Source organism: Falco biarmicus, chromosome 2 (genome assembly GCF_023638135.1).
Source record: "Falco biarmicus isolate bFalBia1 chromosome 2, bFalBia1.pri, whole genome shotgun sequence".
Taxonomy (NCBI): Eukaryota; Metazoa; Chordata; class Aves; order Falconiformes; family Falconidae; genus Falco; species Falco biarmicus.
The window spans coordinates 88570337-88595504 of NC_079289.1; the positions used below are offsets into that span (position 1 = coordinate 88570337).

At 37.0% G+C, this 25168-nt stretch overlaps 1 long non-coding RNA gene across 2 annotated transcripts; it reads right to left on the reverse strand.

The window, feature by feature from the left end:
* Nucleotides 1-4196: 4196 nt before the first annotated feature.
* On the reverse strand, nt 4197-24146 carry LOC130144712 (uncharacterized). 2 transcript variants are annotated; one of them, XR_008820222.1, is made up of 4 exons: nt 23875-24146; nt 22043-22128; nt 10338-10496; nt 4197-6781 (listed from the first exon to the last, which is right to left on the reverse strand). It is a non-coding gene; the product is annotated as an uncharacterized LOC130144712 (long non-coding RNA). The 2 variants fall into 2 exon arrangements; XR_008820223.1 differs by lacking the exon at nt 10338-10496.
* Between the last annotated feature and the right edge of the window lie 1022 nt (nt 24147-25168).

The window sequence follows — 25168 nt, forward strand, 5'->3', positions numbered from 1 at the left end:
TGTAAATGAAATGTCACCTATCAATTCAGCTTCAGAAAATGGCTCTCAGAGCCATTCAATGCAACTGTTCTAACAGACTGTTATAGCTCATTTATGATGAAAATGTTCAGTCTTTTTTACTGAAATTGTGTTTCTATATTCAGCAACCAAAGGTATATTCATTAAGGTTGGCACAGTTAGATGTACAATACAGACATTTCTAAGCTACACAAAGAAATGTCAAGGTCCAGAACCTGGGCTTTATGCCAGATAATGTCCTAAACTGGGTCGAGACAGTTTATGTACTTTACTACTTCATGGAATGAGTAGTGAGATGCTTGTGAATGAAGGTGATTTGTTGCCTTATTTTTTTTTCTCTATTTATCTACTCCCAGAATATATTCTGAGCATTTATTATTTGACTAAGCCAGGATTCAGGTATTTATTTATTTTCTGACATCTTGACAAAAAATGTAGGTAACATATCCTGATCAGCGGCATGATAGCATGTGGGCAGGGATTTCCAAAAGAATTGTATGCTGGTATAATTTCAAGTTTGTCCATTGGTTCTGATAGTGCATATATTCTGGGATTGCTAAACCCTTTTGAAAATCCCACTGGTAATACTCTCTGAATAGCAGCCACTGTGACAAAGTTTCCAGTAGGTTATTTAGGTGTACACATAAAGAAGCCTTGGTGTTAAGTTCACAGTGGACTATGTGATGGCCAAGAGTTCTTTGTTACACTTCCTATAGTCCCTTTCCAAAGAATTAGTTAATGCCACATGCTATATTAGAAGATAAAAAAATAGTTCTAAAGAAGCGTGCCTAAAAACTTAGTCTGACCAATACAAATGTGTATATTCCATTGCTTTCTCATGCATTCTTTTCAAAAACTCCTAATGGCATAGCGAGGAAGAATGGATTACTGCCCCAGTGATCTTCTGGCAAGTCTCTGTGGTGAGTGCCATCCCCATTGCCATACAGAAGCAGAGGTGATTCTGCCTAATGTACAGATAGAATAGAGCAAAGTGCTCTGCCATCTCATACATCACCTTTGTTACAGCTCTGTGGCAGATTTCAGCCTAAGCTGTTATTGCTGCATGTCAGTGAAGTCAAGGGAGATCTTCTTAACTGACATAGCCTGGTCTAAGAGTAATAGTCACAAAAGATATAAATATTAATTTAGAAGATGAGCTAAGTGGTTTAGAAATGACATCTTTGAGGCTAGCCATGCCCTCATAATTCTTGAACCACATTATAATTTGTTAGAGCAACCCAAATCTGCATACTCTTCATTGATTGTATTAAAATAGATGAGCAAGCAAATATTAATTTAAGGCAGCTAATTATGAAGCTAAAGTATTACAGTTTTATTTAGTTAATTAGGGATGGAACACTGCACTAGTAAAATAAAGGTCACAATTAAAGTAAGCTCAAGAAGTCTAAGGTCTGAGCCACCAAGTAGAACAAAATGTACGTACATTGAAATGTGTCACTTTCCAAGAAGGTTCCATCCCAGTGAGCAGGAAGTCAAGCAAGTGTGGCAGGAACTCTGCATGGATGAACAAGGAATTCCTAGTAAACCTTAAACGTGAAGGCGAAGTGTCTGGCAAAAGCTGGGACACGTGGCCCAGGAGGAGCATAGAGGCATTGTCTGAGGGTTCCAGAACACAGTTAGAAAGGCCAGACCTCTGTGGAGTTGAAGGTGGTGAGGGATGCGAAGGGCAACCAGGACTTCAGCAGATACATCAGCAGCAAAAGGCATACTGGGGAAGACATGGGCCTGCTGCTGAATGGGTCAGGAGACCTGGTGACAAATGACACAGAAAAGACCAAGGTGCTGAATATCTTTTTTGCCTTTGGCTTTCAGCAGTCCCAGGCCTCTGAGACCGAAGGTAACGTTTTGCCCTCAGTAGAGCAGAATCAGATTAGGGAACGTTTAAACAGAATAGACAGGCACAAGCATATAGGACCTCATGGGATGCATCCACAAGTGCAGAGGGAGATGGCCAATGTCACTAACAAGGTCACTCTCAATTATCTTTGAAATCTCATGGTGATTGAGGGAGGTTTGTGAGGACCGAAAGGATGTAAATGTCACTCCTATTTTCAAGAAGACAGGAGGAATACCTGGGGGCCTACAGACTAGTCAACCACACCTCAGTCCCTAAGAAGGTGATGGAAAAAATCCTCCTGTAAAGCCTTTCTAAATATATGAAACACAATAATGTGATTGAGAGCCATCAGCGTGGATTCTGAAGAGGAAATCACGCTTGATCAACTTGATAGCTTTCTACAATTGGATGACTGGTGGATGAAGAGAAAGCAGTGGATACTCTTTGTCTTTACTTCAGTGATGTTTTGACACTGACTTCCATATCATCTCCACAGACAACCTGATGAAGTGGACAAGTCTAGTCTAGATAAGTGGAAAGTGAGGTGGATTGACAATAGAAAACAGGGGGGAGTAGCTGAAACACCAGATGGGTACACAGCCAATTAGAAGTACCTGAACAGGCTGGAGAAATGGGATGACAGGAACTTTATGAAGCTCAGCAAAGGGACATGTCAAGTCCTGCCCCTGGGAAGAAATAAACCCAGGCACCAGTATAGCCTGGGGGCTAACTAGCAGAAAAGAAGTTTGACAGAAACGGCCTTGGAGATCCTGGTGGACATGAAGTTTGACAAGAGCCACCAATGTGCCCTGGTGGCAAAGAAGACCAATGGTACTCTGGGCTGCATTAGGCAAAGTGTTGCCAGCAGGTCAAGGTAGATGGTCCTTCTCCTCTGCTCAGCACTGGTGAGGCACATCTGGAATGTTGGGTCCAGCTCTAGACTCCTGAGTATGAAAGAGACATGGGCATACTGGAGGACATCCAGTGCAGGGCCATGAAGATGATTAGAAACTAGATCTGTCATATGAGGAGAGGCTGAGAGACCTGGGACTGCTCAGCCTGGAGAAGACAAGGCTCAGGAGTATCTTATCCGTGTGTATACCCTGTTGAGAGGGAAGCAAAGAAGGCAGAGCCAGACACTTCTTAGTGGTGTCCAGTGACAGAATAAGAGGTTGAAGGTACAAACTGAAACAGAAAATTCAAATGTAAGAATGAACTTTCTTTGTGTGAGGATGATCAAGCACTGGAACAGGCTGCCCAGAGAGGTTGTAGAGTCTCCATCCTTGGAAACATTTAAAACCCAAGTGAACATGGCCCTAGGCAACCTCTCACTGAATCTGTTGGACCAGATGATCTCCAGAGGTGGCTTCCTCCCTCAGCCATTCTGGGAACCAGCAATTCTTTTTAATTTAAATTAAATTCTTTTTTTGAGTTCTATCTCACAAAACCTTAAGAAAGGCTTATTCATTTTGCTCTACGATCCCAGATGTGATTCCAGCTAATAAATTACATTTACTTCCATGGATGAAGAAGATAGCAGTGGGCAATGTAAGGGTAAAGCTTTGGATAACTGGCAGAAAAGAATTCATTTAACATATTAAGAAATATATATTTATAGGTTGGTGTTTGTCTGACCTTTTCTTGCTGTCTACATCAACTTGGCATGAAGTATATCCTAGAATGCCTAATACTCTCCTGCTGGCTATACAGCACAAGTTGATGGTTTGTTTTTTTTATTTATTTTATCAGAATAAGTGGAAGATAGTTTTCATAATGATGTATTTGCAATTTTTCCAAGTTTATCAGTTTAGTATTTATGGTTCACATATGACATTCCTTCCACCCTCAGCCCTAAAAGAACTCCTAAAAGAAATTATTTCCTTGCTGACCTGTACTAGTCCTCTAGAAAAGTGCCATCTGTTATTTATCATCCTCACTCTGTCACTCATCCTCACTCCCCTGCTTGGCTGTAGAGTTTTATTTTATTTCTTCCATTTGGTGTCATGATGTTATTAAGGTTTTAGGCATAGCAGCCATAAGTAATTGCCCCAGAGCAAATGCAAGTATTGAATCTGGTGCACACAAGGCTGTGAGCATGTTTTCAAAACCTAAAATGCTGTGAGCTGTCAGACTCAGTCATTTGTTGTGTACGGTCCTTATAGTATATAACAGAACTGGTGATATTTGTATAGCTCTACAAGAAGTGTTCAGAAACTGGGTAGCTGCCAGTAGTAATTCAAGATTTAAAATATTCTATTAAAAAGAAAAAAATTACCTGTTTTGATAGATGCTAACACTAAAATGTGTTGTCTATCTTGTCTTCTTTTATTTTATCCAGAAACACAGACATGTTCCTGACTGCCAATTTAAAATGTTTACTTTCATTGGTCAAAGACAATTATAAATTATGCATTGGTGCACTGTTAATATATAATTTGCCTATGCAGGGCTGAATTTTCATGCACTGAATTATTATTTCAAAAAATCATTTTGTGTATTGTTAGTTAACCCTATATACATATTGACATAACAGAAGACAGACTGTAAAAGAGATGCTAAAAGCATTAACAGCTTTGCAAGATCATTGATAGGTTTGAATCTGATAGCCACCCTTTTCAAAAAAAGCTACTCAAATTCACATTAAGCTGATCTAGAATAGGAAGCAAAACCACTTCAATTTCTTTGTATTAGAGACAGGCTGCAACCCAAAACTAATTATCAAGTAAAGTTACTTGAGTTAATCTTCTGATCTTTAAACCCTGAAACCCTGTTCTATCAAGTAATTACATTAAACCAACTCAGAAATGGTTTTCTCTTGTTAATCTCCAGCCAAAGAAGCCATTAAAAACAGAATAATTAACCATAAACGATTTTACTTGCCTGATTATATTTAAGCTTCAGATGGACTGTTTTAAATGCTAGCAACATATGGATGCATCTTACCTCTTACCCCAACCCTGAAAGGCAGAATTCAGTGTTTTGATCCCAGCAGACACAATGTTTCCCTCTTCTTCAGATTCTTTTTCTAATACTTCTGTTTTCTCATTCACTGCATTTGTTATAATGTATCTATTCAATTTTAGCACCATGTTATTCCAGTACTCTCCAGGAAGGAAACAAAGTTCTGTTCCCCTCTGAAAGGGTCTAGATTTCTAAGGAGATTTTTTTTTTTAAAGGTCTGCCCATAATGCAGTGGGAGGCACAACAGGCTGACAATGACAAAATAGAGAAGACAGAAAAAAAGATCAGATACATACATTATCTGTACAGGTCCTCCTTGTGTTTTAAACTATCCATGTGAAAGAGATTGAATGAAGAATGACTACTTTATCGCTTCAAGTGATCATTTTTGACATAAACTGTGATTTAGAGATTTCTGCCCCCAGTTAAGTATGTTTATGTATGAAATGACTTTCACACAGTTTAAAGGGTGGAGGTAAAAGAATCCGTACTACCTAAGCATATACTCCCACCTCAATGTTATCTTTCCTGTGTTCATTTTCCAGTTTACTCTGATTCTGTTTCTTTTCCTTATGCACATTCCTCATCTTTTTCTTCTCTTTTTTGTACACTTTTTCACCCTCTGCATCTCCCACTCTACCAATGGACATATAAAGGTGTCAAACATGTTGTCAGAATAAATGTATTTTTGTGGGTAGGAATATCCAGCAAGAAAAAAATGAGGTACATAACTGATTTTAAGATCAACTCTGCTCCCTTACCTCCAACTAAATCAAAAACTTCAGAGATTTTCCAAGTCAGTCTTAATATATGATACCTGACTTCAGATCTCACCTTCTTTCCTCACAATGAAGCTGAGCTGCATCAGAACATGCCTGGACTGAGCCCTTTATATCTTTAACAGGGCCTGTAAAAGTGTTTTATCAGCTTCCTTGGCTAGTTTTGCTTTTAAAAAAACATTGCTTCAGCCAAGTTTTGCTTTTAATTTTCCCATCAATTCAGTCAAGCGAGTCAGAATGAAACTCAAAGAGCTGGAACCAAAGTTAAAAATAATCCATCATAATTCCACTGTTCTAGTCAAAATTACCACATAGCCCCCACTGGAGTAGAAGCCTGGTTTGTTATGACAAGAGGAGGTGGTATTAAGTGTCATTTAAAGTTATGGGAGGCACATTTTTAAGTTTTGAAGTATTATTTTACACTTTTGAGAGGGAGGGGAGGGAAGAATGCAAATCACTGTGATTCAGTTCAGGAGCCAAAGGTGAAATGCAGATTTTTTAAGTTTAGCTCTGTGATATTAATTGTTCCACTTCACCTTTTTTCTCCAAAGTCTAGGTAGTTTTAGACATTTTTAAAAAGAAAACATACTGTGGATCGTGGATCACGCTTAAAACAATATAAAAGGGTTTTCTGTAAGCACTGCTGTTACTAGGACCACTCACACCCAGGTATTTCCTGCCCTGTGTAGTTCCTGACAATTCAGCAAGGGTTACAAGAAAGAATTATTCAAACACGTGTTTTAAGAGAACTGGGGGTTGATTTTTGGTTGACTGTTCTCTTTTCTTTCTCCCCATCTTTATGCACCTACATGATACTACATGTAAACTGAAAAGTAACTCTTTTCCAGCTTTGTTGCTAGGAAGAAGTTAACATCATTTTTGGTCTCCATTTTCCATTTCCAAGTCAGGAAGGCGAAGATTATTATGATAAGGATAAGAATGGGATTGTGTTTGTTTTTGAACAGAGTGAAAAATAACCATTTTTCTTCTTTACAGCAGTGATAGGAAAGACATCTGTCAGATTCAACAGGAATAGCCCCAGGCTGTCTATTTAAACAGTGTCCCTTTTGCTACCCCATTCCTTTGTCCCCTGAGATCCACACAGTCTTCTCTGGGAAGGATTCACTTCATCTATCTGTGAAAGGCAAGGGGATCTTCTGGTATCCTGGAAAGAAGGAAAGTCAGGATTAAGATATGTATTTTCTCCACTCCCTTGAACAATGAAAACAACACTGAAGATTGTGATACGAAGGAAATCCACCAGTAATTTTAACAATCTGACTCTACCAACAGGTACGGAAGAATTTCCTGCCTCTTGGTGAGTTTTACAAATGTAAAAATTAATCAAAGAATGCTCTGGACCAATAATAATACCAAAAAGTAGAGCTAATAAATCCCATTAATTTAGCAATATATACATACCATAAAGTATCCTAGGAACTTCTGGGCTGACCATCAGGTGACACCAGCTAAGAATTTGACTGTTTATTTTTGCAGCCTGTTTCATATTTGAGACAGTAAATTCTCTTATCTTTAATTATTTTTTTTTTAATTAATTTTTTTAAATGTATGCAACAGTAAGATTTTGTTCCTGTGAACTAGCATATATATATATGCCTAAGGCAGGGCATCTTCAGCTTTCTCTAGCATCATAAAGATGGAAGCAAATGTTTGGCAAATCCAGGAAGAGGTGTGGGATTTTTACAGGTAAAGTGACTGTAGTAGTTTCCCGACACCAGAAACAAACTGCTATTTAGTATTCACAGCCATACCTGACTTTCCTTAACCAAGCATTTGGATGAGAGAAGGCTTATCTTCAAATTAAGGTCACTCTCTGGCCTAACCAGCTTTCCCAGTGTACATGTAATCTTCAACAAAATGCTGGTATATTTATAGCTTAATCTCAGCAGTCCATTTGAGAGTTCAAAGTAGTTTATTGAAATGGAAAAGAGCTTAAGTTTTGTTCCCTCTGAATATCTGTTGTGTAATGACCATTCCTACATTTCCAAGTCAACTCATAACAGAATTATACTTCATGTTCCCTTTTTTCCTCTCCCTCTTACTGACGATTTGGTCAATTAACATGTCCAAGTATTACATCTCTTAGAGAGTCAGGAAAGTGTGAAATTGCCTTATAGTAGTGACAAGGATGAAGAAATCTTCCAGAGTCATTACTACAGCTCTAAATCTGGAGTCAAAATTAAATATAGCATATACTATGAGCTAAAAGCCAAAGAAATGAGGAAATATTTGAGTCATTTGCTCCAAATTATTCAATAGCCACTGATACAAAAAGATTTAGGTCAGAATCGCAATATGAAATTTGAGTTGCGCTTCACCTTGTCTCATTGTTCTAAGAGACAGTTAATTAAACTAATTTTTTCCCACTAACATTATATTCAGTCCTACCTTTTCTGTATCATTGTGGTTGGGAAGGTGTAAAAGAGAAGCAGATATGCAGACCTGAAATAATTGGAATAATCTGAATACTGCTTACGCCGTCTTTGTTAAAACTGCTTCTGCATAGCAAAACTGAGTTATTAAAATGCCTGCTATAGGTATATGTTGATGTATTCCAATAGCAAAGGTGCTTCGGGAAACATTTAGAAAGGCAACACAATGCCTTTTGATGAGTAACTTTCCAATATGGAGAAAAATAATGTTCTTATTTAGCTGCAAAGCAGGTTCTTCCAAGCCACATTTCTGTTTTTTTTTCCATTATGGAAAAAGAACATATGAAAAGAACACCACTTTTAATTGAGATCATAGAATCATAGAATCACAGAGGTTTAAGTTGGAAGGGACAATTAAAGGTCATCTAGTCCAACCCCCCTACAATGAGCAGAGACATCTTCAACTAGATCATGTTGCTCAGAGCCCTGTCTAGACTTACCTTGAGTGTCTCAGGGATGGGACATCTCTGGGCAACCTCTTGCAGTGTTTCATTGCCCAGGTAAAAAATTTCTTCCTTATAACTAGTCTGAATCTACCCTGTTTTTTTAGTTTAAAACCACTACCCCTTGTCTTATTGCTACAGGCCCTATCAAAAAGTCGGTCCCCATCTTTCTGATAGGCCTCCTATAAGTATTGAAAGGCTGCAGCAAGTTGTCCTCAGAGCCTTCTCTTCTCCAGCTAAACAGCCCCAGCTCTCTCAGCCTTCCCTCATAGGAGAGGTGTTCCAGCCCTCTGATTATTTTTGTGGCCCTCCTCTGGTCCATGTGCTTCCTGTGCTGAGGACTCCAGAGCTGGATGCAGTACTGAGGGTGGGGTCTCACCAGAGCAGAAGGGCAGAATCACCTCCCTCATCCTACTGGCCACACTTCTTTTGATGCAGCCCAGGATGCGGTTGGCTTTCTTCCAGCTCACGTCCAGTTTTTTATCCACCACTACCCCGAAGTCCTTCTCCACAGGACTCTTCTCAATCCCTTTATCCCCCAGCCTGTACTGATACTGGGGGTTGCCTCAACCCAGGTACAGGACCTTTCACTTGGCCTTGTTGCACCTCACTGAGGTTCACATGGGCCAACTTCTCAAGCTTGTCCAGGTCCCTGTGAATGTTATACAATCCCTCAGGTGTGCCAAACACACCACTCAGCTTGATGTGATCTGCAAATTTCCTGAGGGTGTACTTGATTCCAATATGTCATTGATGAAGATATTAAACAGTACTGGTCCCAATATGGACCCCTGGGGGACACCGCTCATCACTGATCTCCATCCAGACCACTACTCTCCTGATCTAGCCACTTCCTTATCCACCAAATAGTCCATCCATCAAATCCATATCTCTCCAATTTAGAGAAAAAGATGTTGGGGGGGGACCATGTCAAAGGTCTTATAGAAGTCCAGATAGATGACAGTAGCTCAGTTGCCCGCAAGAAAATGGAGCATCTGTCAAGGAACACGGTGATTGAAACACTGGACTTAAGAAATCATCTGAAACCTTAAAATCTTCCTAAGCTTTCAGATATGGCATACTTCAGTAAGACAAAGATATGTACAGTTTATTTGTGCATGTATATAGGGGGGGGGGGGGGGGGGGGTGGGGTGTCTAATGCCTTACTGCATTCCTAATGCCAGGGTCTGAAGAAGATTTCAGGTCTCTGATTTTAACATTGACCATAATCCCAAAGAAAATGTTTACTAAAATGACGCAGAGAGATGTGTTGGGTTACTGGGAGGGTACATAGATTATCATGCAAGACATAAATAGGGAAAAATCATGGGATTCCACTTGCACAAAGATAAAGACAACTAGAAAGCAATCAGAGGTATGCCAAATCCTTTAACAACAACAGAGAACTGGGTATAGCAGTGACATTAGACTGTGCAGAGGCAGTAGATATACCTGTGTCTTGAGCACAAGTTGTGGAGCCAAATGAGCTTAGCATAGGGTTAGAAGATACATGGATGATAGCAAACACCACATCTTTGTTTTCCTCAATTGTCTTACAAACAGAAGGAATCTCTGTAAAATAAGCGGTCAGAGGAAAAGTTCTCACCACTTTCTGTGCATGAGGGAATTGGTATACCTTTTGGCAGTGCAATGGTTCACTAGTTACACTGTAGCAGCTCTTTCTCCCGTATATGACTTCTTGCTTAAAACCTTTTTACAGAAATTCATTAATTGTTCCCTCCTCCCTGAGTTATGACACATCATCATATGCAGGACTACGCTAACACATTAGAAGGAAATTTGATGTGTTGCATAAAGTTACTACCTGCGAATTTTAGTGGAAATCTCCATAGAACCAATATCATAGTGAGTTTCCAAAATTTTCACTGTCTTTCAACTTGGTTAGCAAGTACAGAGCCTCATTTTCCATACTGAACATCGTGTCAGCTTTGGAATTTCAGTTAACAGCCTTTAGACAGAACATCTGAAGAGGAAGACATATTTTACTCTGAAGGACCTTAATACAGTCAGATCAGGAGTGTCAGGATCTCAAATGTTTTACGTCTTGCTTGGTTGCATAAGGCAAATGATGCATGTGAAAAAGACACAGATTCTAGATACAGATACTGTGTGAAACTTTTGGCAATTTGTGAGTAGGCTGGATGCAACATTAATGTAATTTATTTTTTTATCTACTGAGCATGCAGTTGGAGCAATATATTATTGTGAAAATCAGAGAAGAATTTAGAAGATGTCACTTCATTAAAATTGCAGTCACTCATGGCAATTTGATAGAGAAAAACCAAGAAAAATCTGAAGTAGATGATATCCAACAGAAAACTTGAATTTCACTTCAGGTTCCTGGTGTTACCTCCTTAATCACCTGGACAAGAAAATATTTGAGGCTAAAGGAAAAAAAAACAGGAGAAAAGGTGAATAAATAACCCAATACGTAACATGCATTTCCCAGCTATGATAGGGAACTGTTCTATCCATATTTGCAAAGTGTTTTCTCAAGAATCTGGATGTGAGTAAATTTGTCTGAAATAATCCAAGTAATTTTAGATTAACTGGTCCTTATACATCATTGCTCTCCAGTAGAAAGCCTCATATCTAATGCTGTCTCAGTGTTTCACCACCCACTGCTCTCCTAAGTTTCTGTTTTAAAACTGGTATAAGTTACTGCAGATAAGAAGAGCAGATTCTATTGGTGAAGGCAACATCATCTTCTCTTCCATAACTGGTAACAAAACTGAAAGGCTAAGATGTTTGGCCTGGCAGCTATATAGAAAGACATTGCATTGGTGCCATGTTTTTACATGTCTTGAGTTCTGGTTTTATACTGTTCCAGTTAGTAATTTCTTGTTCACACATTGCAATCTGATTTGAAGCAATTGTAAAAAGCTTTTCCCATAATTCTTCTTGACTAAGTGGTTAATTAATGTTCATACTTTTCTCTATTTTATATATGCTATAGTCTCATTCTCAGGAAGGAGTATCTTAAATCATAACACTTTTATCACTGGTAAATTTAGCTAGTAGAGCTTGCTGCGGAGAAAAAGAGCATGAGTTATTTATATTCTTTTAAATGTTTGAATTTGGCAAGAAAATAGAATGAGATAAAGAACAAGCTTTGACTGATGACAAAACTGTGTAAAATGCAACGACAAAGAGACTAAACTCCATTCAACAGGCTTGTAACAAAAAATAGTTCCGCTTGTTCTAATAAGATATAAATTACAAGTTTCATCACACTGCTAAACCCTCATAGATGCATAGTCAGAATAACCTGGTTAAACTAATAATTTAAAATCTCTTAACTGAGAGCTATAGCAGTAGCTTAGAATAAATATAGGTAAGACAAACATTAAGACTAAGGCTGCTTCTGCTTTGAGAACAATCAGGCTGAAGCAGAAAACCATAGCAGAATCCCCCATAAATTTGAATTGTCATGTTTTCTGGCTTCATTATCAGACAGAAGAGAACATTTTCTATAAAATGGGTAACTAAAATCCACATTATCTGTTCCATCAGAGCAGAAAGTAAATATTCAAGGTTAAGGGAATATTAAAAATACCAATATGTTTCATCTCAGAAAACCATTTTTGACCAAAATACTTTATGTTTAATTTTCTCTGTGTATGTGTATGTAATGTATATGTAATAGATAAACAAAACACAAAATTATTTTGGCAATTGGATTACTGTGGTTTAATGCAACATAATCAATACCATGGTTTTGTTTTTTCCTTTAATAATTTACTAAACATGTTTATTAGGAGGATTACTCATAGAATTTGTGAATTTAAAATGGTATTGTGTGTGAATTCCTAATTAGTAAAAATGTGAATGCACATTGCAGAAGTATGACTGAAGTGTCATCTGACCAAGAAAGATCATAGATATTGTAGCATATGCCTGCACCAACTTGAGACTAACCAATATAGTACAAAACGAACAGAAAATTCTATGAACTGAAGTTATATGGGGCAATGGGAAAACATCCAGCAGCAAGCATAGTTTATTTTTCTGAGCAGCACAAGGACTCGGGACACACTGAGATCTGAAAGTATTTCTATGAGTTTTCCACTGCTGTAAATGTAGGAGCAGCTGAGGGCATACATAAACCAGGGTGCTAGTAGGCTTGTGGATGCAATTGGGCTGGTCCATCCGCCCTAGCCAAGGTACGCCAACAGTGGCCACCCTTGCCATAGCATGCCCTGGCACATCCCTTCCCAGCTGGAGATCAACAGCACAGAAAAAGCTACTTCTGCTCCATGGTGCATAATTTTTCAGGTTTATGTCCCTAGAAAACATCTTCTCATCCTTTTTTCTGCAGCCCTCAATACAAACCGGGAACAGTGATCAGAGTATCTTTAGGTATCTCTCTGCTAGCAACACAGACAAGGGCAGTGCACATGCAGGCCTAAGCAGTGGCACATGGTCATCCATATAGATTTACGTTTTTTCAGCTGGGCCACCTATTAGTCCCCAAACCACATCCAGGTGTTGCCAGAGTGCTAGTGTAGACCAAGGACCATTCCCTGTGGGCAGCTGTATGCAGTCCTCTATTCAGGGGGTAGGGGAGGACTGGGGTGCATACAATCTGTGACATGCTACTCATGCCTTATGCCCTGGCCTACTTGTTTAGTAGAATCACTTTATCAAGGACCTTGCTCAGTATGTGATACCTATAGCTTTTAAGTAGTAAGATCAGAGAGACCTCAGGCACTGTATCTTAGGGAGGACAGAGGACTGGAAATGCCCTCCTCTGATTTTCTTTGGGCCATTATAGAACTGCTCCCTTGACGAAAAAGTTGGGGTATTTTACCAGTACTTTAGAAAAGACATTTATTTGCTGGTGTGAACTATACCTTAGGATTTAATATTAGCTTTGCAGAATAGACAAAAATAAATTCTTATTCACTAAATTTCAATATACATCATACAGTGAGTGAATTGTTCTGTGTCTACAGACTTTTAATTCTGCACCTTTGAAAATATTCTTATAAGGAGCTATCCATGCTCAAACAGGAATAAAAACAGGGAACCAATTTCCCCATGCTTGTAATAGAGGATGGCACAACTGTAAGCAATTAACACTCACCACATTCTAGATTCTTAGTTTAAGAGATGTCTGATGTAAAGTAAACCTATGCTTGCCACCAAACAGTTCTCAAAAAGAAAAAAATATTAATATTGTTATAGCAGCAATTTGTGAAATTTATGGGTCTATTAGATCAACATATATCTCAAGGGAATTCCTGTAGATTCTCAAAATATTTTAGAAAGACTCTCTTGCTTCATCTCTTTAGATTATAAACCCCAGCAGAGTATATAAAGTATTGTTTATCCCTGTTAGCTCTCTAAAACACACCCTTTGTCAGTGAGCTATTCTAACTGTAATTAAATGTTTCCTAGTGAATTTATGAACAGTTAAGCAGACTGTTACTGGTTCAGCGAAACAGCTTTTCATTTAAGAAATGTGAGACATCATCATAAAGCACCTATTTAAATATGGTAAAACACATATTTGAAACACCTATATTTGTAAGACCTTGGGCATATGTTCAATTGAGTATTGTGTGTTTACACAGCAGATATTAAATGTGGGTTTTATCTCACTGGGCTTGAGACAGCCAAAGTGAGGAAGACTACCTCAGCAATAGTCAACTTTGGCTTTCTTAAGAGAGCAGTAAGCATGTTTTTTAAAGACCAGTTTGTGGGATCTTTGCTAAAAGTCTTTACTTGCTCATATGAATCCCACCAGAAAAGACAGTGTGTTTTCAGTAACGTTCTGACCTGTTTTCAGGCTTTGCAACATTAATTGAAACCAAATCAAATCCTTATTAACCTTTTGCAGTGCACAGTACTTTTCCATATAAACTCAGAAGTTTTGCCTACTTATTTTATTCCTTTTGTGATTTGTTTTATTGTGAATATTGGACAATTTGGAGTAAATTGTCTAGCTAAAATAGTCAGAGGGGAAATGGATGCCAGAGATCAACTCATCCAGTTGAGTTAAATGAGGGATAAGATTTTCTTTACTAGTTTAGTTAAACCAAATAACACCTGAAAGAAATACCTACCTACCTACCCTTTAAAATGAAGTGGCACGTATGCAATAATAGGATTAATTCCAGGACTAGCATCAAACCTTACGGAATTCCAATCAAAATGATAAAAGTTACAGTGCTGTAAAATAGGTTTGCATGCATATATTCTGTGATTTCTATGCTTATAGATATGGGAAACAGCACTTTTTCTTTCAAAATGGATGTCTAAAATTGATTTTCAAAGCTAAAACCACAAAAAAACACAGTCATGTTATATACTGAGGCTTTTCTGTTTACAGGGATAGAGATTAAGAGAATTTGTATTAATAAAAACTTCTAAAAATACAGAAATATCTATTTCTTTTTCTCAAGCTCTTCTCAAGGTGAGGGGACCTCATTTTCCTGCTCTGTATGTACTACTCTTAGAGTACGCAAAAACTAAGCAAATGAACAAATATATATACTGCAAAAACATTTGGTATGCAAAATTTCTATAAGTATACTTCCCTGGAGTCAAAAATATGTTTTTTAATGGCAATTTTATGATGTTATTGATGCAGATATAAAAAAATAAGAAAACTAACCTATTAGCTAGAGTTTGGGGAGGAATTTTGTGGTCACTTTGTATTACAATTCTGAATTCTGAGTAGCTCTTAGAAGCACATTTTGCATGTTAGCAGTATACAATACGCTCAGTTATAAATATACTAGATAAGACCATTCTATTTGCTTACAAGCTATTATAATAAGTAAGCTCTTTCACTGTTGCTCCCTATAGCAGCTGATTTTCAATAGCTGACCAATCATTAAAACATATATCTATAGTAAATTATATATATATATATACATATATATATAATTTTTTTACTAATTTTAAAGTAGTAGTTTTCCAGGTAGTTCCTAGTGGTACCTAGCCTAGGTACAACACATTGCCACTCTGCCTAGTACATATTGCTCTTAATATGAAGTAAATTTCTTGTTTGACTTACTGGCTGGAAAACCACTATGTTTCTAATAACCATAAGGAAATAGTTTTGAAATTTTCAAAAAAAAATATATTTATACTGAGAGATCTGACCTCAGACACCAGACAAAATATTCTCTATCAGGTATGCCTTCATTTTTCTTTGCATATGTTCATTCAATGTGATTGGGTAGATCTTGCAAAGCAACATAAATGTGAAAGAACTATAGAGTATATATTAATATGGGTGTGGGTTGTTATAAAGAAAGGAACATTTTACCATAAAAAAATATTCAATGCTTTTGAAATGTTTGGCACATGCCAAAAATGCAGCCTAGTATGTCTGATGAAGCAGATTTCATGTTCCTATAAGCCTATCCAATGAATGAGCTCTCACTTTAAAAGGAAAGGTACTGTGTTAAGAATAGTTTATTGTTTTTTCCTAAAATACCAAGTCCATCAATGACCTAATGGACCAATGTTTGCTTTTTAAAAGGTAACAGTGGATGTCATGAGTCTTCCTTCTAGAAAACAAAAATCCCAGCTTCCACCCTCTACTGTCAATGACCTCTCTTCTGCACTGCATACAGCACACAACCTCAAATCTAATTTGAAATGGGTTGCAAATGAACTCAAGGAGAAAGATAGTATCAAGTTAAAACTGACAAAAGAAGCCATTCTTTAAACTTTGTTGATAAGAGAATCAATAACTAGTTGGAATCATTCTAATTTTCATTGTGAGCTGAATCATGAAAGGAAAATTCTCTGAAATCCAGCTGCTTGCAAAGTAAGTTACATAAAATGAATAGTCATACAATTCTGATAGTATATGTTAATTTACTTTTCTAGTAAGAACCAATACTGCTGCAAAGCAACCTTACAGTCTTAGATGTAAAGATCCGTGGAATAGTTTGCCAGATATTTTGAAATAGCCAGGAAATAGCTTTTAGGAAGGATTTTCCAGGAGATTATTGCAAAGACACTATATATCATTCTCCTTCTAGCCCAGGATGGATAAAACTAAAGAATACCTATAGAACATGTATGGTATAGGTGGATAGTCACACTGCTCAGGGAAGTTTGGCATACTTCCACGTTTTCTCTTCTTGTGTGGTATGTAGCACACAGAAATCACACCAGTGGTGTAATATATTGTTACTCACCTGGAATAATAGCAATTGCTTCATTACTCAGGAGTTTTAAAGTCAAACAGCTGAAATACTTAATTTTCCATTTTAAATTCACCTGCAGTTGGTAGTTTACAAAAGACAAATTCTCCCAAAGTACTGATGACATCTATAATAACGATTTTGTGACCAGACACAGCAGAACATGTAAACTCTACTTTAACTTTCTTGGACCTGTAAAACATTATTGATAAAGGAGCCATTTTACCACCTAAATCCTAAGAAAATCTGATTAGAGTTCATATTGTATGCCACTTCTCTCAGCATGTGTGCACATACTTTCGCATTAATGTGTTTTTAAACATAATACTGACGGAGGTACCCAGAGTAGCATAACTATGGCTTAGATGGTGTGTGTCACAGAGGCCTGAAGTTCTTTCAAACTGATGAGACTCCCACCAGAAAGACTTAAGATTTTCCCTAACTGTTTGATAAAAAGATTAAAGAAATTACCATGGAAGACAAAAATTTGAAGTACCCTTAAAATCAGCAGCACCCTAACTCCAATAAAGCTAAAAAGAACTGAGAAGCAGAGTGATACTTTCTTGTGCAACAGTTGTATTTGGTAACTAATAACATTAGTAAGAAGCTTCTGAGAGTACTCTTTCTGATGGAAGACACTTTCTCTAGCAGTATTGCAACAGAACATCCGACATGCTACGTTTTGCAGTATGCTAGATTTCACTACTGTAAAAGGTTTTAGGAGACACTCAAAACATTTAGGTGTTTCATACAATGACTGAGTGGAACCGTCCAACTGGGTAACAAAGTGCTTGTTATTCCAGTCATTTCACTAAGTACCTACAAATTTGAGTCCTTCCACAAAGTGACTGTCTGAGAAAGTAATTTTACAGTCACAGAAAATTTTAATCGTTAGTGAAGTGACTCATTTCACAATGTAACTGCAACATAAACCAAACATGAGACTATGACCACATTCAAGTAAAAGCATATTAATAATAAACTCAAAGAGGTAAGAATATCATCCCCTGTATATGAATCTTTATTTGTCTTAATGCATATAAACTTAAGTGTATATACAAATAAAATTCATGCTTGTAAAAAAATGGAGGCAGATACACAGAACATGTTAATGTCATACAGTACAAAATGTCTCTGGGCATACAAAAGATTTCTGGACATACAAAACTCTTAGCCCATAACTTGGGATAGCTGGATTTAAAGGGAAGTAAAGTGACAATTTTTGTCATCTCCATTCCATATTTAATAGTGTGGTTTCTATATGACTGGAACAAGATGGGGACATCAAGAGACATGCTGCATCCAGCACAAGGGGATAGCACCCTCTATGTTCCATTGTATTGCATCAGGTTTTGTTCCACCATTCTGAATGCCAAACTGTAAGGATGAAAATCCTAAGTAACTCCATAAAATAACTCTTAGGTACCTTTCTCAAATATGTTTTTCTGCTCTTTTCAAAATAACCGCAGGAAAATCCAAACTCGGCCAGCAACAAAACAAGCTTTAATATAAAACAAAACACTTAATACATATGGAATCACAATGTTGAAACTGCACATCAAATATTAAGTTTTCCAACTTGGAAGAAAGGGAGAATATACATTATAAGAAGGTTTTAAGTATTTGAACAAGTGTTATTTATCCTTCTGGAACTATGACATATTGTGATCCTGTGCCAGCAAAGCACTTAGGTATGTTCTTCTCTTTAAGCCCAAAAGCAGACCACTGAACTATATATCTGCCTGCCTACAAATTTTTAAATTAACAGAATGGTCTCAGTGTAAATTTGGAAGTTTAGTTTAATGCTATCCATATAATAATGAACTGGATCATTTCAGCACATAAATGTAAAAAAGTGCCAAATGTAATGACATATGGCAACCATAGCAGTACTACCACAGAGCCAATGACTTGAAGGGAATAGCTCTTATAGTAAAAATTAAATGTATTCTCAAGCTGGTTTACGAACCCATTCCATCATTACACTGTCCAGACAACATGCAGTGAAAGTAAGTCAACAGGCCTCAAATCCCTGATTCAGTGTTGATCAAATCATACGAACATTGCTACCAGGGCTGATTTAGAAGCAGTTCACAGTCTCTACCTGGAACTATACTTTGAATTGAATATTATCATTATGAAATCTGGTAAATGAATGTAGGTACACAAGGTTTTGAAATGTTCATAAACTCATAGAAGATGTGCTGTATACAGGTTGAAATTTTTTTTCATTATTATATTAAACCTATTTGTTGTTCATATATAGTCTACTCTGCAATGAAAGAGGCAAGATTTCTGAACCAATGTTATTCTGAGGTTCTGCAATTACCATTACATTGTAATAGATGTGCTTTAAAAAGAAAAGGTAGGGTTATGAGAAAAGTGATTTTTCTAAGCAAGGGAGATGTGTTAGATATGCACTGAGGACTTTCAGTGATGCATTTGATGATGTGTCTTGTAGAAAGCTCTTGAAAAATCTGCAAATGATGGAAGTTCTAAAGGAAATGTATGCTGGGTAAGAGACCAACAAAAATGAGGAATCCAACAGAAGTGAGACAAAATATCCTACTCAAAAAGGATACATACATTTTTTCAGGAGCATTAATGGAGTCATTCTTGCTTAGTGTTTTATCCATAGCCTTGAAGTAAAACATAGGAGTATGCCTAGGACATTTACTGGTGACATGAAACTGAAGGTGGATGTCAGTACAAGGCAAGATCAGGATACCATACTGACAGACTTTGTGATTTTAGGACTTAAAAAAGAAGAAAAAGGATGAAAGTCAATGGGAAAATGCAGAATTGTGCATTTAAATATCTCAAAACTTTTGCAGTACTCTGGGGAGGCTTGAATAGCACAGAGAGCTCAGTGGATCACTGAGCTTCCACAGGAAAGCAAATTATTAAATACTGAATGTGATCCTAGGTCATAAGCAGAAATTTTTTCAATTAGGAAACATAAAAATGAAGGAAGAAATAATGAAAATAGGCAACTGATAGAGGTATAGAACAAGGTAACTATGAAAACATTGCAAAAATTTGGTATACAACTCTGGCCACCGATGCTAAGGAAAAATTTACAGAAGCTAACTGACAAAGATAAATGAGTCTTAGGATGGTCAAGTGAATGGCAGTCCCAGGCTAGGAAAGCTCAGCTTTTTCAGTCCAAATTAGTTGTTTCAAGGGGACATGACTTTTTCATAAAATATATCAAGAGGGGAAACATAAGTCCAAGAAAACTTTTAAACAAAAAATGCTATTTTTCGCTTATGAAGAACTTACTGTATAAAGACAAGCAATATACTTAGCCTAGAAATTACAAATTTTTCTAACTCTGGAGCAGTAATGTTCTGTAACACAGAGCTACTAACTGGAGTGAAAATGTGCACCTTTGTGTGAAAGCTTCTTAGTGAGATCGCGTATCTCTCTTTCCAGTTGTGTGATAACTTTGCATGAGCAAAACTTGAAGAGGCAGCAAGTCTAAACAGTTTTAAGTCCAAATTGGTAAGCTCCTGGAAGTGACTGGGGCAAGATATCTCTAATGAATACAATGGGTTTTGAAACAGAAGATCAAACCCAACATTGCATTTTTAGTTATACTTCCACACAATTTGATACTTTTTAAAATCACAATTTTAGCATTCTTGTGATGCGTCTATACACACACACACAAATAAATAAAAAAATATAATATACTTAGCTATATTTTATATTTTAGCCAGCTTTACACTACTTCAGATACTTCATTATCATGATTATGCCATCAGGTAAGATCAAATAAAACTTTTTCAGCATTTCCAACTTAGAGAATTGATTACAGGATCAAATATGACTAAATCAGAGACAGAAAGGAGTAAAATTAATAGCTCAGGTTGGGTTTATTTCACAAAGCTCAGTTCAGCAGTTTATTTTGCTTTCTGTTGAATAGGTTTAACCAGTACAGTGAAATTAATAATAAATTAATTGATTTTTAAGTCTTGTAAGCAGTCTGGATCTCACACACAGGCATTGTTCTTAATTATAAAAGGTTATAGTTGAATTCCTTCAATATATGTGACTAACACAGAGCAGGCTTAAAAAGTAGGTCAACTGTTCTTCCCAAGTACAAAGCAATGTTCATATTTCAGTACAGTGTGAAAAACAGATTAATTTATGATGCAAAAAATCTGCAATCACACACCTGACAACTGAGTGAAACTGCACCTTATTACTAAAAATTAATTTTAGGACTGTAAAAACAGCTTTTTTCACCCATGTTTGATCACCATATCTCCAAACCTAATATTTTACATACAAACATAGGATGCATTCTTAATAGTTATATATGCATAAGACAGTTCTTTTATCTAAAATTCTTTCATCAGCAAATAAAGTAAAAGTACCTGTGCCTGTACTGCTTTCCTCATAGATTCATCTTGAAGAAACTGTATTTTTAAAAGTCTAAATGTTTAAATACATTCTTACATAAGGATCTGGCTTGCATTTAGCAAAGCTGATTTTCTCAAAAACATTATAGGTAAGATTATGCAGTCCATTATAGACTTAGTAAGTGGTTTGATATGTTTTGTGCTCCCTGTGGTTGTTCATTTTTTTGACCACTGTGTGGTTGATCTTGGTGGCTAGAATATTAATTTAAATTTGTGTTTAAAACAGTAAAGTTTCTAAAAAGATGTCTTCAAAACATAAATCAAATTAGAGAAATGTTTTTTATTTTAGATTTCCTAAAAAAAAAAATCATTCATTTCATCTTTTTTCCATATTATTTTCATATTTAAAACTACTTCATTGTGAGTTTACAAACACTTCTGGAAAACCCATGTGCACTGAATTCAGCCTTCTGTCAACTAGGATCTCATGCTCTCCACTTTCTGCAGGAGATGGAGCTTAGAGTTAAAGCTGCTTTTAGTCTTTATCCACAGTTATTTATGCATTTTTCAACTGATTTAACTCTAAATGAGTGGAAATCTCTACTCCATTCTCTAGGCAGTTATAAGATTTAAAATATTTTCAAATTTTTTTATATGTTGCTTTTTGTACTGTAAATGCTGGCTCACTTAGAAACATTAAGTAAAATTTAACTGTCTGTCTAAGAATAATGTGTGACTATATGAAGAAGAATGCTTGGGCCTGATTATGCATCCTATTAGAGTGAGTTTAGGATGATGAAACTTCAACAAATCCAGTTAGACTACAAATAAATTCTAAGAATTTTGATTAAATTCAAAGGCAGAGGGTGGGGTTGGGTGGCTATCCTGCATTATACAGAACTCTCTGCTATTTATTTTATGGTATCCCTGGAAGAAAAGATGACACCTGTCAGTTATACCAGTCTTGTATTTACCTGAAAACTGTTGATAACCTCATGTCCAGCATCAAGCAGCTGTCAGGCTTTCAGTCTTTTCCAGTGTTTGCATCAATTATGGCAATCTGCAAAGTGATAATGAATGCACAGCTCAGTGGATGAAGACCTTTCATGCTGAAAGGTGTATATTGAGCCTCCAAAATCGGTGGAAGAAGGTGGGGTTGGGAGTTGGCAAGGTGGTTTTACCCCTCATTAAAAATTAGTAAAGCAAGTACAGGAAATAGTACCTAAACTGACAAAGGAAGTGATATGGTATTTCAGTCCTCAAGACTATGTCCTCAGTAAATTACAAGTAACTGTGTTTTGGGAGAGGAGGCAGGCAGAAAAAAAAAAAAGGGGGGGCGAGGGGAGGGGGTCGGGGGGTAGAACGAGAGAGAGAGGAGGAAGGAAGGAAGGCATAGGAAGAAAAAAAAATGGAGGGAAACGGTCAAATTTGTATGGTGTCCCTGGAAAAGTTACAAAGGGAAGTTACCTATAGACACAAACAGCTTCTGGCAGCAAGGAGAGTCCTGTTACGAGATGCAACCTATACCATACATACTGAGGAAGGATAGCATCCTGCTAAAGGCAGTGTTATGAGACTTCTACATCAACAGTGAGACATGGTTGTTCTGATTTAATTTAGGGCCACATACATTAACTGTGGAGGGTTTGCTTTCTCTTTTTTATTTTATTGTAGGTGTTTTAACAAACTCTCAGAGTATCATTGTTCACTTTATATGTTGTAGACAAATACCTTATTTGCATGAATTCATAATGACTCCAGAGAAAATGGCTATCAGTGAGCAATGCCTCCTCACTTTCATATGGAGAATTTCTAAATCAGGGCAGTAGGACACCCTAAGATTATTAGTGCCCCAGGATATTACTCCAGGTATTAGAGTAAAGCTGTCTGACACCAAAGACAGCTCAGGGATGTTTTTACACCTTGTACCATGAGAGTCTGTCAAGCAAGCAGTGTCTTGCAGCAGTCTGTCCTAAGTTGGGATGCTCCCTTGGGTGGGGTAAAATGTTGAGGAGCTTGCTGTATTCTAGGTGAATGTTCACACAGAAATTAACCTGCTGTTATCTTCCTTTCCTGATTTTTTTTCTTTGTTTTGACTCTTAACTCATTAGCTATATATTACTACCTAGTAACTCCATAGTTTATCAATTCTGTAATCGTAATTTCCTGCAATCCTCACTGTATTTCTCCTTTTATGCAGTATATACAGGGAGATATGCCAAAGATCATACAGACAGAACAACATGAATTAATTGATCTCAAGAGTTTTGACTCTCTTGACCAAAATCTCATCCTTTTCTGCCCAGTACAGATGGCTCTTACCAAAAATCGCACTGAAATCAGTAAATGCCAGAAAGCAACAGCATGGTGCACATTTTTAGTTCCAGATCCAATGAAAAAGCAATCAAAAGACATAAAGCTCAAAAAGTAAATGAAGCTGTAAACAATGAAAGGAAACATTGGGCCCCAAAGCAGTTAAGCAGTGAAGTCAACATTGTAATGGCACTTAAGCCACAATAACAGTGCCAAGCATGACATTTCCTCAGTTTTAACTTTCAGTTTGCCTTTGAAAACTAACCATTCAGCTGTACTTCAAAAAAAAAAAAAAAAAAAAAAAGGACAAAATAATCTGGGTTTTCTCATGTGGGTAGCTGAGGTATCTGGTAGTGTAATAGAGTTTCTGAATTGAGGCTGTACAGGAAGAAACAGAAAGGGTGCAAAACAGAAAAGCCAAAGAAGCAGAATGAGAAAATAATAGCAAACAGAAAGGTGAGGGTATCTGTGATGTCCAATGTGGTCAACTTACCAATACCAGCTTCAGCCTTGCTAATGACGACCAGTAGAGTTATACAACGTACAAAAGCCAAAACTGGGCACCCTGAGGATGTAGGCAGGTTGTTTGCTGTGGACTGAAGACTGTGCTGCTGAGCCAGCATGAACCAGGAGCAGGCTTCTTCCTGGACAAGTTTGTGGGCTTCATGGAGCTTATCTGCTACAGCTTGACCTATCAGCAGCCTGAGCAGCCAGCGGAAACTGGCTGAAGAGAAGTCAGAGAAAAAAGATGGCTGAGAGGCCCTGACTGCACGCCTGTATGCAGCTTGTAAGTGGAGTGCGTGAGAAGTTTCTGTCTTTCATTTGAACCAGATGGTCTTAGGTTTTATCTTTAAGCAGTGCCTTACCCTTTTTCAGATCTTCCTAGAGGAGTGTTCTGTTTTGTCATTTCTGATGACTAATTCATGTTGATGAGTAATAATTTCAGGAGAGTCACATGGGTTACAAAGGTTTTCAGTATTGCCTCTGTGAATATCATAAATTTGTAAGTCATTTCACAACACAGAATCTGAGACTGGGTAATCAATAATTCAAAGAGGAAAAAAGCTGAAGTACATGAATTAAAAAAAAATCCTTTTATTTAGATACTGTTTTCCCACATTTATTAACCTTGATTGTAATGCACAAGAGAAACTAGGTCTGCTCTCTCAAATTCTTAACAAAGAATCCTATTAAAACAGAGCCCTAGGAAGTGTGCACAGAGCACAGAGCATATTGAGGCAGGAAGAGATCAGATCTGATCAGAATCATTGTTTTCCCGCCTGCTTCAGTGCATCCCAGGGCTTTTCAGAGACAGGAAAAAAATAATTTAAACATAGTACTACAAATACCTCTGAAATGTGGTAGATCTTCTTTTCTTCACTGCAAATGTTTTCTGTAATTTTTCACCAATAAGAAATACACAAGGCACATATAAGCTCAATAGACAAATGAAACCTGAATTGCAGAAAAAGCAGATTTTAGAACTTTAATGCATCATTTTCTCCCACAGGTACTCCTTCATCAGATTTTCCTCAAGACCTGTAAATCAGAGGTTTGTCATCACAGTGGTCTCTATAGATAGATACAGTCTAATTTTTTCACTAGAGAAGGAAATGTTAAACTCAAAGACAATAAAACAATGCTTTTTTAGATGTATTATTTGTTTTTTCTCCATATCTATGTACTTGGAAAGAAAACAAATCAAGCTATCAGCCTTAGGGAAAATAACAACCTTAGAAGAAAATGTATTATTTTAGGGAAGTAGAAATTTGATCCACTTTCCAAAA